Source organism: Dipteris shenzhenensis, chromosome 33 (genome assembly GCF_047967505.1).
Source record: "Dipteris shenzhenensis isolate YYH24624 ecotype China chromosome 33, Dip_SZ_1.0, whole genome shotgun sequence".
Classification (NCBI taxonomy): Eukaryota; Viridiplantae; Streptophyta; class Polypodiopsida; order Gleicheniales; family Dipteridaceae; genus Dipteris; species Dipteris shenzhenensis.
Window position 1 is genome coordinate 17,174,883 of NC_141628.1, and position 12,195 is coordinate 17,187,077.

General features: G+C 44.8%; 1 protein-coding gene across 5 annotated transcripts in view; it reads left to right on the forward strand.

Annotated features, from left to right (window-relative positions):
* The window catches only part of LOC147879761 (transcription factor EMB1444-like), a 99,741-nt gene that overhangs the window by 46,383 nt on the left and 41,163 nt on the right, over nucleotides 1-12,195 (forward strand). The gene's annotated exons all lie outside the window — the stretch shown is intronic.

A 12,195-nucleotide genomic window follows, 5' to 3' on the forward strand; every position in this document is an offset into this window, starting at 1 on the left:
GGGCAGTTCTAATAGACTCCTTGGCAAACTGCAACATTTCTTGCATATCTAGCAAGAAGTTCTTAGCAGCATCATTTTGAATTCCTTTTAACCCAACCATAACTGGTGACTTAGGTTGAAACCCGTACATAAGCATAAAAGGACTGTAACCAGTAGAATGCTTTGCACTATTGTAAGCAAATTCTATCATAGGTAGATAATCTTCCCATGAAGACTGTCTCTTAGATACATATGCCCGAAGCATGTCTTCAACCAACTGGTTGACCTTCTCTGTACTGCCATCGGATTGTGCATGATCCGAGGAACTCATACTTAGAGTAGTTTCTAACTTCTCAAATACAAGTGTCCAAAAGTTACTTGTAAACTTTGAGTCCCTGTCACTGACTATGTCAGATGGCAAACCATACAGCTTAAACAAGTGGTCCACAAACTCGTGAGCCAACTGAACAGCTGAAATAGTTGTTCTAGTAGGTAGGAATCTAGCCATTTTTGTCAAACGATCGACTATGACCCAAATGGAGTCATGACCCTTGCGCGTTCGAGGCAAACCAATAATAAAATCCATGGAAATACTTTCCCATTTATTACCTGGAATCTGTAATGGCTGTAATAAGCCCGCGCTTCTAAGGCGTTCTGCCTTAGTAACCTGACAAACCCGGCAACCTACTACATAGTTCTCAATAAATGCACGCATCTTAGGCCAATAAAAGGTATGCTTCACAAGAGACAGAGTCCTATGTATACCCGGATGTCCCGCACTAGGAGCATCATGACACTCCCAGAGTATCTTGGATTTAAGGTCCAGAACATCAGGCACACAAATCTTTTCATTCTGGAACAGCAAGCCGTTCCTAATCATCCACTGACCTCCCGCCGCCTGTACCGTAGGTGGCACAATCCCTGAGTCCTGGTCAACCATGGAGCTCCCATCCTGGACTCTCTGCCAATAAGAACTAAAATGACTATCAGTTGCGTATAGCCCTCTCAAGGATTGAAATAGGTCTGAGGATATTTCCGTAAATGACAAAGCATTTACAAACTTAACTCGACTTAAGGCATCCACCACACTATTCAACGAACCCTTACGATAACGTATTTCGAAATCAAAATCCTGCATTAATTCTGCCCATCGAGCTTTCCTTCCCCTCAATTCTGATCCATCACACACATACTTAATTGACTGATGATCAGTCAATACAAGAAACTTTGAACCATACAAGTAGTGTCTCCAAACCTTAAGAGCATACACTACAGCATAAAGTTCCTTTTCGAGTGTGGGCCAACGATATTGAGTGTCGTCTAGCTTCTTACTCTCGAAAGCTACAGGTCTGCCCTCTTGGAATAGAGCTGCCCCAATCGCATAATCACTCGCATCGGCCTCTAAAACATAAGGCCGGGTAATGCAAGAACGGGTGCTTCCTTGATCGAAAACTTCAAGGTTTCAAAAGCCTTGTTCATTGCATCATTCCAAGAGATCGGCTGGGTAGACCTGCGTCCACGACCTTTCAATATGTTTGTCAGGGGAGCCGTGATATGTGAATAATCACGCACAGACTTCCGAAGAAATACCGTAAATCCTAGGAAAGAACGAAGTTGTTTCACAGTCTGAGGGATAGGCCATGCTAAAACCTTCTGGATACGATCCAGATCAATGCTAATACCTTCAGAAGAAATCTTGTGTCCTAAGTAAATGATCTCCTTCATAAAGAAGTCACATTTACTCATCTTGGCATAGAGCTTATGCTATCTTAGAACAACTAAGACAACCTGGAGGTGTCCTATGTGATCCTCAAGCGTTCGACTATATACCAAGATGTCATCTAAGAACACTACAACAAATTTGCCCAGAAAATCCCTGAACAAATCGTTCATCATCTGCTGAAAAGTAGCAGGAGCATTTGTCAAACTGAAAGGTAATACGAAGAACTCGTAATGACCATACCTAGTTCAAAATGCGGTCCTATCGATGTGTTTAGCATAGATACGGATTTGGTGATAACCCGTACGCAAATCAATCTTAGTGAAATACTTCGCTGCGGCCAAACGGTCTATCAAATCATCGGAACGAGGGAGAGGGTATCGATTCTTAATTGTCACTTTATTTAATCGTTTATAATCTATACACATTCTCCGGGAAGAATCTTTCTTCTTTCTTAGGAGGACAGGTGCACTCCAGGGTGATTTACTTGGGCGTATACAGCCCATATTCAGGTAATCCTGAAGCTGTAAAGCTAACTCATCCTCCTCTACCTGGCTCATCCTATAAGGTGGTACACTAATAGGTTGAGCCCCTGGGACTAAGTCTATGTGATGATCTACTACCCGTTCTGGAGATAAACCTTCCGGCAGTTGAGAGCAGGGAATACGTCCTTGAAACTATCTAACAACATTCTCAATTCATGGTGTTCAAACACACTTAATTCATTCTTGTTAATGACAGAAACAACAAATGAAGAAAGCGGAATCAAAACACACTGATAAACATCATAATGAGAAGTGTTTAATATATTCCGAAGCTGCATCGTAGATACAATAGGTCCCTGAGAAGAGGGAATTTTATCACACTGAATACAAAATTGGGTGTCCTTATCTACAAAAGAAAGCGTATGCTCCGTCCATCCGATCTGAATATTGTGGGTTTTAAACCACTCTATTCCGATCAACAAGTCTACATGCTCCAGATGCATAACATAACATGTAAGAGCTCCCGTGTAGGCTTGAATCCGGATAGGAAGCGCTTCAACCTTGCGATCCCAGAACTGCTTCCCAGCTGGAAGCTGCACCTCATAGGTGTGGTCGCTAGGTACTGTGGACAGCCCCATCTTCTGCACAAATTTGTAATTAACAAAATTGTGAGAGCTGCCCGGATCAAAGAGAATGTGAACCTGTTGGTCCATAACTTCTTTGCTGGAGTCAAGTTTTTCTTGGAGGCGTTGTTCGTAGACTTCGTCTCCCCAGTACCAGTCGTATGCTGAAAGAACTTGCGTTTGTTCTTTCCACTCGTGTCGGAAACTGTAGTTGCTTTGGCACCGGCCATGGTATCATCGTATATGCGCACATAATTCATGGCCTCCTGCAACGTTGTGCATTTGTTGTTCTTTATCTACAACTTGTATGAATCTGGCAAACCATCCACGAAGAAACCTAACAAGGTCACTGGATCCATCTTAGTGGCCCTGGTTTGCAGATCCCGAAATCTTTGAAGATAAACTTCAAAGGACAAGTTTAACTTTGACATATCGAGGGCTTTAAGCTTGCCAACGATATCATAATCATCCTCCTTCTTCAGGAACTCCTTCCTGAAGACCCCTTCAAAATCTGTCCATGTATCGGGCTTAGGCTGGAGTTCCTTCCACCATAGCAATGCTTTACCTGACATGAAACCCGCTGCAAGCTGGATCTTCTTCTCATCTGGTATGGGTGGAACTAAAAGTGTACCTGCCACTTGTGTAACCAAGTGTCAACTACCTCCTTCGTTCTAGACTTTTGATCTCCTGGAAAAGGGTCTGGAGTTATATTTGGGCCTAGCACTGAAGCCATGGCATCCACATGCGTGAGTGCCTACACAGTGCTAGCCAGAAGAGTGAGAGTCGCTTGAATCCCCTGGAGTTGCTGTGTCAACCCCGTTTGATTTGCATTAACCTGCTCGAATTTTCCATCCAGAGCAGTCGTAAATTCACTGAAGGCCTTTTTTGTTATCAGGTCATCATAGAGACCCTGATCCTCCTCTCCCACAGGAGTGTAATCCAAATCCTGCTCTCCCATGGTGAACTCGGGATTTGCAGAATCAGACATAACTGAAATCTGATTTGAACAGAAACTGAGAGAAATAACTGACTGAACCGAAGCGAAAAGGAGAATGGAGCAGAGCAAAACCGTCCCAAGAGATACTGTCGGACGGAGATGCTGGAAACTGGCGAACCGGAAGCCCACGAATCCCGAAATCCCGCTACCGAATGCAACGTACGGAATCCTGCAGCGTACAGACTGCTGACGTGGCTGTATGGCTACTGACGCAGGCCGTACGGTTTGCTGACGCAGACCGTACAGTAGCTGGCGGAGGCCGTACATCAGCTGACGTGGCTGTACGGCATCTGTACGGATGGCTAGCGATGCAGGCACAACTGACGCAGGCACCGTACGGAAGGCTGGCGCAGTTGTATGGATGTACGGACAGATGGCGATGCAGGTACGGCTGACGCAGGCAGAGTATGGTGGCTGGCGCAGGTGCGAAACTGGCTGATGCAGGGCTGGCACGTGACTTAATGGCGCAACTAAGCTCTTTGCGAGGCTATGGGTGGGCTGGTACCCTGCCCCATCTATATAGGGAGCAGGGCAGCCTAATTAGGAAGCCCTGCTTCCAAAAAAGGCCGACCCTCCCAGCTTTGGAGGGGGTGCTTTTTTCGAAAAAAGCACCCTCCACACAGGCTGGCCGCACCCTGCTCCTGCGCGTCTCGCCTCTCCCTGCCCTGGCCGAATTCCGTACTGCCTTGGTGTCCCATCTCCGCCTCTCTCACAGCCCTTGTCCAGTCCTTCGCCTCTTTGCTTTCTCCGTTCTACTTTTCCCTCTCTTTTCTTCTTCTCTGCTCTCTCTCCTGCTTCCCACAGCCTTCTCTCTCAGGCCCCTTCAGGAATTTCGAAAACTCTCTCTCCTTTCTTCTACCTTTTCCCTACATCTGTCCACCCCTGTTAACCCAGGAACCCAGCAGAAATCGCAGCAACAAATTTCGAATTTTAGGGCATACCTGGAGGAAAAATTCGTCAAAAGTTCTCGCATCAGAAGTTCCTACCTCAGGAGTTGGCTTTGATACCAACTGACACATCCCAGCACTCCTGAAACCCCTGATCTGCAAAACAACCACACACCACGTGAGATCTGAGCAGGCTGCTCACCACCATGCTGACACATCCCAGCACTCTTGAAACCCCTGATCTGCAAAACAACCACACACCACGTGAGATCTGAGCAGGCTGCTAACCACCCAACCATGACATCTACGGGATGTGATCCCAAATCAGGAGATGTCTGTTGGGATATCTCAAGGTGTATGCCTCAGGCACACCTTATGTTTCTATGTGTGAGTGCTAGAGGCACAGTTAGGTGCCCACAAGCACAGTTAGGTGGTGGAAAGCCACATAGGATGATTGAGAGAATCTAGGAGCAGATTGAGGAGATGATTGTGGAGCTCTGAAGTCATCAGTGATGTCAGTGAGCATGTATGAGGTGCCTACTTAAGGACCTCACTCTTCTTCATTCTACAACCAAGTAATGCAAGTATTCTGAGTTTGTGTCCACTCTTTGCTTTCCTTTCAGTTTCCCCAACATGGTATCAGAGCCCTTTGATCCCCCTTGAGCCCATTTCTGCCACATCATCTTCTTCTTCTTCTTCTCCATTTTCCTCTTTCTTCCCAAAATCTTTGAGAGCTTGGTTCTCCACCTACAAACGACCATTGCCCAAACCCTCTGAGCTGGAAACTCCTCTAGTATGGGCGAACTTCCACCTGCAAGCAATTGAAAAAAAAACGTCTGTGGTGGCTGCCATTCCCCAAACAGCGCATTTTTCGCCATTTCTTCTACTGCTCAATACTCCCTGCCTGCTCTGCCATTGCCTAAGCCCTTTTAGGAATAGATGGGCGACCTCAAGACGAAGATTTTGAGCCATTTTTCAGCTCATTTGGTTCAGTAACGAGGGAGAAATCGTCAAAACTCAGGTTCAGCCTGTAGCAACTCTCCCGGGCAAAAGTGCGCACCATTTCGTCCAACCTTTGTGCTGGACCCTCTGTGCTGGACCCTCTCTGGTATATGAGCTTTCTTTTGCTTCAGAAAGCCCTCTTTTCCTTGCTTTGAAGAGTGAGCTACAAGCCCTCCAAGTTCAGCCTTTTGGTTTTGACAGTTTTGGACAAGTTTTTGAAGATGATGCTACATAAAATGCTACTCTAGCATTTCTGGTTTTTTGAAACTTTCAATAACTTCAGTACAAGTGTGGCTTCAGTTTTGTTTTGAATTGCTAGACCTGGTTTTGATTGGAAAGTATTCATTTTAGCCTCTTCTATGAAGCATGTAAGAAGAAGCATCATTGATTGAAATTTGGTCACAAGACTTTGCTACATTAAATGCTTATATTTTGAAGCATTTTAGTTGTTATTCTAAGCCCTGTAAGAGAGAAGACACTGCCCAATACCTGGGTTAGACCCTCTCATGGCTTGCTTATGCAAAATATGTGAAAAGCCAAAACATAAAGCAATGTCTTGTTATGCTACAAAGGATGAAAATGCCAATCTGACTTCCTTGTTGAAGATTGCCAAAACAATGGTTGCAAAAAAGGAAGCAACTTCAAAGACAGAAAATGCAAATCTACTTTCAGTTGAGCCTCCACAAGATGAGGCATCCCATGAAGATTATGCATTTTAATCATCTCTATGTATGCTCCAGATCTCTCTTTTTATGTCAAGGTACTCAGCCTAGATAGTCCTCCAAAATGAATGAAATAAATTATTGTCTTTTGTGTGTTTTGTAAACACCTCTGGTCACCTTATGATGTAGGCCATGTGTATGTTTTGCTCCATGGTACCTCCTGCAGACATTATGTGCATGTACATGCAGGGGAGATAACCATTGGAAGGTCTTTTTGTATCCCTTTTGTTTACCTTACACCCAAGGGAACCCTTGCTAGCATGAGAACCTAGCCATAGATTAATCCTTGACCACCATGAGATGGCATGAGAAACTATGAGACTAGATGTATCCTTGACATAGCGTGAGGCATTTCCTTGAGGGGGGGTTTGTTGGGATATCTCAAGGTGTATGCCTCAGGCACACCTTATGTTTCTATGTGTGAGTGCTAGAGGCACAGTTAGGTGCCCACAAGCACAGTTAGGTGGTGGAAAGCCACATACGATGATTGAGAGAATCTAGGAGCAGATTGAGGAGATGATTGTGGAGCTCTGAAGTCATCAGTGATGTCAGTGAGCATGTATGAGGTGCCTACTTAAGGACCTCACTCTTCTTCATTCTACAACCAAGTAATGCAAGTATTCTGAGTTTGTGTCCACTCTTTGCTTTCCTTTCAGTTTCCCCAACAATGTCCCCTTCGAGCCACGAGCTGAGCTACTGGCACGAACTCCCAATCAAATCCAAACCAGCCTGGTGTCCCATACCACCAGGTGGCGCTGTGAAGCCCTGGATCTGCTTGTGGGCCTTGGGCTACGCTAAAATGTAGGTGCGCGTCTGCGACTCAATCCAGGATCAGACCTGGCACCTGGGAACGAAACTTGCTTCCAACTGTACACTGAGAACTGAACCCCCTGGGCCCCTTTTATAAACTCGGGCCCCGAGCGCCAAAAATAGCGAAGACCTATAAATAGTTCGTACCCTTGCCACTCAACGCGAGAATCAAGCCTGCCTAGCTCTAAGCCTCCCCAGGCAAACTTGAGCTAGTCCTGTGTACCTAGTACACGTCAGATACCAATCCGTGCACATGACAAGCCCCCCTTTTTCTTTTCCGTTCACTCCTATTCTATACCCTCTTTCAGCCTGCCTTCGCTTTCTTCTTGTTCAAGCTCCGTTTCTTTCTTCTATCTTCAAATACAATTTTCAGGTACTCGATGACTACTACGAAAACATACATGAATAAAAGACACAAGCAGGATTTGGGTTAGGATGACCCTGGCCATGTTTCTTTGGAGGCTCAGTTAGTTTATTATGTGATGCATGAGGGCTTTGATGATACACACAAGGATTGGAAAGATCCTGCTCCCACTGTAGGAATAATGGTGGAAGTAGAGGACATTGTGGACCCGGTGCGTGAATATGCCAAACATGTAGTTATTATCTTCTTTCCAGGAAGGATGCCAGTTGCAGCGGATGTTGGAAATTGGTTGACACGCACTTTGTGGGGCTGTTTTGTTCGCAAAGTGCATTATGCTGCCAAGGGCTTCTTTGAGGTGATTATGGTGGATGAGCACAAGCAGATGCTCCTTGAGCACTCCCTTATCTTTTATGGACATTAGATGGTACATGTTCTCCCTGGGTCGCCTACCAGGTATTTAGGTATTATTAGGCTTTGATTAGGCATCATTGTCTTTTATGGGTGGAGGTTGTGGACTTACCTCAATGTCTTGCCTCCTTGTTGCCAAAAATTGCAGCTTCTTTAGGGAAGGTGGTGTGTCCACCTCAGCCAAATGGCAACTCAAATAGATTTTGCATCTTGTGAGATACAGAGAATCCCACTCCAGATTCATATTTTGTTACGGTTAATAATGTTGCAATGGGCAGTGCATTTTACAAGTTGAAATGGGGATTATTTGGAGGAGCCTGCTTTGAGTGCAAAAAGTTTGGGCACATGGCTTCACAATGTCCTCTATGTTAGAAATGACCCAACAGAGGGTACGCACAGCGGAAGACTGACAGTAATGCCCAGGAGCTCACACAGTGTGGTGTGGGGTGTAGAATCATAAACTTCTTAACTTATGTGCATAAAATAGATGTGCAGACTCATCAATAGACGATGAATCAGCTAGATAGAGAAACCACCTTAATAATATATTTCCATCCAAAGCTATGGACACACAAGGTACTTCTCCTATCTGCTGGCTATCTCTAGACTCGAGCCCGTGTGCTCCACCTCGAGCATCTATAGACTTTCCGTCCAGTGTGTTCTTCTCCACCTTACTGCCTGTGAATCAGCCTAGGCGGGCAGCCCCCGCCAAGCTTTGTCTGCAGCACACAGGTCCCCAACCTGCTTGTGAATGGCTGCTCCAGAAGATGATGATCTCAGCAACCTTCTGCCCTAGAAGACAGTCTAGGTTCAGCCTCTCCCTGGAGCTAAATCTGCAGCACACCTTCCACTCTCCTTCACCCCTAGTGTGAGGCCCAAGGGAGTGGCTTCTGGCTGCTCCTGTCTGCTCCTGAACTTGCTGGATGCTGGATATTAAATGAGGCCTGAGGCCTCTCCTTTTATAGGCCCCCAAGGGGGCTGGAAAAAACCGACCAGCCTGCCTCATACTGGCCGACCAGTCTGCTGCTGGTCCAGCCCTTTAAGGGTTCTAAAACCAGGGCCCTTTGGCCCAAACTTCTAGGGCCTTTGGCCCTCCAATTAAGGCAAGGGTCCAGCCCTATATAAGGCATGCCACTGCCCACTAGCAGCCCCATTTGCTGCTGCTGGAGACCCTATTGCAGGCTGTACACCTGCTCACAGACCCCCGCCATGCTGCAGCCCTTTGCCGGCACCATGTCCTTCCCGTACACGTCCGTACTATTGCTGATGTCATCGCACCTTTTACCTGGGACGCCATGTTTGCTGTTCCAGATCCACCTCTTCCAGGCCAGATCCTGATGCTGAATGCCTCACCATCTGCTCCTGTTGTTGGCGCCATCTATTGCAGCCACCTTGACTACAGGTGTGTTCCCTTAGCTGGCTGCCCACATGACAGCCTGTGTGCTGAAACTAGATCTCCAAAGACTCTGTGGTTTCAAGCTTTCCAGAGAGTCCAGAGTGCCCAGTAGCGAACCCAAGTAAAGAACAACTTAAAAGGCGGCCGTCTAGGATAGATCCCTAACAACCAGAAAAGCTTGCCAAAAGAAGCCTAAGAAAATCGCATTCTCAATCTGTGCCGGAGGCTCTATGTCTCAGGACAATGCCAAAAGATATGATATATTGACTCCCTTGGAGCTAAACACCGATGACAGATAGCTGGAGCATTACGTCTGCATGATAAAAGCTCTCCAGATGGAACAACCCCTAATAGAACCCGCCATAGAAAGACCTATTGGAGTGCCAAGCCTATTTTAATCTCTTTCTCCACCATTTGACAGAATGGTGTAAAGCCAAAATTTGATTGGCCCTCTCCGACACCCAGGGTGGTGATAGCAGAACTTTATATAAAGAAGAGACTGTGATATGAGACAACTTCAAAGGACGGATGGATGAGTATAAAGGAAGAAGCATCCAATCCTGAAGCCTTTCTTGAAGTTCTAAAGGTGGTACTCGCTGAAATGGCTGAAGCATTTTAGTAATGGCTTACCATACCAAACGATAGTGCATGCCCAAACCATATTTTGCAGCAGCCAAAGGGAAGGATAAAAGAGTGCCATCATCCTGAATAACATCAGCCACAGTGGAAATCCCTTTTGTATTAAGAAAATAAGAGCGTTGGGCTCCTACAAGGCCAAGGCAAGATAAAAACACGTGACCAGTGGATGCTCTCAGCATGCAAAGAGTTACCTTGTAAAGAGTCTCTTCCATGCCATTCCAAGTGTGAAAGAATATGCTTCCACAATCTAGAGACATCTGAGAAATCATAGGGCAACCTTTGATTTTGCCTTCAATGTAGCCCAAAAGAAAATCTCACTGCGTGGGTTGCCAAAAACCAAAAGCAGGAGTGGTGATGTGAACAAGTAAAGAGCGCATCATAGCAGCCCAAGGCTGATCATCTTGAAGAAACAGAAGCATCATTTTGCCTTTGTGACCTAAAACGTGCACATGAATATTAAGAATATTCAGCTCTCCATGCAATTTGGGTGAGCATAATCTCTTTATTGGAAGTAACCACAAGCTTTTCTTGCCATGCTTTGACCGCCAGAAAATTTTCATAATGGGACATGAAGGAAGACACTTCCCCTTTAGTGAAAAATATCAATGGCAATTTATCTCCTTTTGTTTTCTTTCATCGTTCTTTGCAGCAATCGCTTTTCGATTGTCTGCAAACTCACTGCATAGATCAGGATGTATATTTGTCCTATATGGATATTTTCGCTTACCAGTTTTTTTCTGGATAGCTCTTTTGTAATATAAAGCAGTCAAAGTTCACTTTAAAAAAAAAGTGTGTGTGTGTGTGTACACATGCTTACCATTGTGGCACAACTACGAATGTAAATGTCAGAGAGAGAGAGAGAGAGAGAGAGAGAGAGAGATGCGCGCGTGCATGCACGCGCCCTTGTGCGCGCACACACATATGTGTTTTTGTGTGTGTGTCTGTCTCTCTCTCCATCTTGAATGAGGTATTTCATTCATCCTAGACATCATGGGCTTTAGGTAGGAACTACTATGAGATTGTGCTACGTACTTCAATACCTAGATCAAGGTATTGGGTAGCTCTAAGTGGCAAGTGGATCTAAGGCAGAATAGATTGCCATGTGTGAAGAAATACCTTGATTGAAATATTGGTCTAACCTAGGCGATCATTAGGTGGAATAAATGGATAGGTGCTATGTCTGAGAGTGTGATTAGGTGTAGCCAATCATGAAACTATTTTGGTGGCACAATACAATGAGCCTTGGTGGGTGGGAATAAATGGTGGCTTCATGATGGTGTGTAATGAGCCATGATGATGTGTAATGGGCCATGTGCTGAATGGTTTTTTTTTTGTAGCATTATATTTCACCATTGACAACACATTGGCGAGTCACAATTTTCAACTGACACAAAAATTTTACAGCCATCGACAGCATATTGGCGAGTCACAATTTTAACCTACAAAAATTATTCAATAGCCACGATCTCTTTATAGAATCCCTAATTGCATTATAGTACTAGCTTCATTAGAACAATTGTGATATGTGGAGGTTACACTATTTTGTTATATCCACCATTCTGCTATATCCACCATGCTAGTTATTAGCATGGAACATGTGGCATTGTGTAGGGTTGATTGTGCTACTTCATGCCATGGCTAAATTCTTGGTTGAGGACAGATGGCTCTACATAGGTTTTAGCTTTTTACTACCACCACTGTGTGTGCCCCGTGCACGTATACATATTAATATACATATATATTCAACCTTCATTGGTTCATTTGAGCATCAATGATATGTCGCTTGATGTAGGATCAGACTTGGGGTCTAGCTAGCTACTATACCCCAAGTCGAGGAGCCTTCTTTAATTGTGTATTTTTATTATGACTGGGTGATAGGCTAGAGATAGCATCTTCTTATTTTTTCCAAGTCACATTTACCATTTATTTTGGACTTACCATTAAAAATAATAATATTTTAGGGCCAAGTGGAATTCACGGAAGGTTTAGAAGCTACAATGTTTAGAATAGCTTCATTTTGTGCTTTGTGTTGTCTCAGAAATTCGCTCAAGAGATAAGGAGGATTCTTTATCTAACTTATGTAGCTCCAACTCCATTGTGTTTGTACGCTGCTCTGTTAACTAATTAAGTCTGCCTCCAGCATTTCAGTGGAACCTCATTTCA